We start from the raw sequence: 1,817 nt of genomic DNA on the forward strand, positions 1-1,817 counted from the left end.
AACCATTTGTTACCTATGGTTAACGTCCAATCTGTTCACATTACATCTCAACTTTCTGTCACAGAAATCAAGGAGTACACTTGCAGAAATCAAGATCCAAATTGGTTCAGCCTCTGAGGATAATAAAGACTTGGAAATATGTATAAATTTAAGTGGTTTTGAATAAGGACAGCATTTCAAAAAGCAGTTGAATTGTTACTTTGAAATAACCCATTATTTTCTGCTTTTTTAAATTCCAGCCTCTAATAGGGGATGAGATCCAGACCGCCAAGAACCAAGGAGAGTTTTTGATACGAATGAAAAGCAACATTTAAGAAGTGCAAGTATCCCATAATAGAGCCACCACCACCTTGCCAGCTCCCAGACCTGCCTGGAACATCCAGGGGTCCATCCAGCCCAGGAGGTCAGAGCAGGAGGGTTATGAGGCCACGTTCCCTCAAGTGTTGAGCTCGGAATTCACCTTGTTTCTCCTGGTGAGACCCTGGGGCTGACACCACAGCCCAAATGTCTCTGGCCAGAGAGCACGAAAGGTCTAACCTGAAGTCAGAGCCAGACACACAACACGAGAAGATGTTGCCATGGCAAGGAAGGGATGGGAGCAGAGTTCCTGATGTCCCTTGGGTTGTTTTGGCTGATCCTGTCCATGTCCAATGTCCCAGGAAAAATATTATTTTACTGGAATTTATGAAAGGAAGCCTTTCTCTCTTACGGTGCCATACGTGGTGAAAAAACATCTGGCAAGAAGCAACGCTGGCACAAGCATGGGTGATTCACACACCTTTGAACAAATTCAGGATCTTCATGCTCGAGACCATCCCTGGACACCCACTCCTGGCACTGGCCAGGTCTTTGCAAACCTCTCCTGGCCTGGGACAACAGAGCCTGTCCCGCACGGAGAAACTGGAGTGGTGGGGAGGAGCTGGCAGGAGGGGGACGAAGGCACATGCAGCAGAGGATGAGGCTGCCCCACATGCCAGGGGGCTGCCCCACGGCACGCGTGCAGGAGGGGAGCGGGGGGAGACCTGCCACAGCAGAGCATGGCACAACGGGCGAGCATCCACAGAGCAAAAACGGGAGCTGGCCCTCAACAAAAGGCCCAATTAGCCGTCCTCCCGCAAACAAACAGCCCCTCATCCCAACTTTGTCAAAGATTGCTCAGAAAATAAAAGGGCCACAGGATTGGAGGGATCAACCTAAGTCATGTACATCTATTTAACAAGAAAACTCATTGATAAGCAAACCACCTGATGCTTGCACAGCAGAAAAGAAAACACCTGGTTCTGCCTGTGGGTTGATAAGCCAATATCTTTAATCTTTTTTTTTTTTTTTCTCTTGATGACTGAAGTACACACTCTGTGCGGCCCTATGCTCCAGCCACATTGGTAATAGTAACAAAGCTTTGATGTCCCCCTCATTCAACAGAATGTTGTTTAGTTCAAAGCGAAGAACAGAGGCAATTCTTTGCTTTTAAATTATTAGCTCCCTAAGTCTTCTGTAATGATATAGTTTGACTGAAGTGTGCAGTTTATTAACTACATAAAGACGATATTATTAGAGCGGAGAAAGGCAGCCGAAAGTTTTGCCTTTCAGCTCAGCAGCAGGGGTTTTTGATACTTTGATCTCAATCAATGCTAAATGTCTTTGTGAGATAGAGGGAGCAGCAGAAATTACCTTTGGCACCATGACTACATCAATTATTTAGTTCTTTTTCTTATAAATTAAAGTGTTCTTCAACTTTTACCCCAATTTTTTCTTCTTCGTCTTTTTTTTTTTTTTTTCCTTCAGTTGATAGGGGGGAAAAAAAAAAAAAAAAAAAG

The sequence above is a fragment of the Athene cunicularia genome (assembly GCF_003259725.1).
Source record: "Athene cunicularia isolate RWA chromosome 18 unlocalized genomic scaffold, athCun1 chr18_part1, whole genome shotgun sequence".
NCBI classification, from domain to species: Eukaryota; Metazoa; Chordata; class Aves; order Strigiformes; family Strigidae; genus Athene; species Athene cunicularia.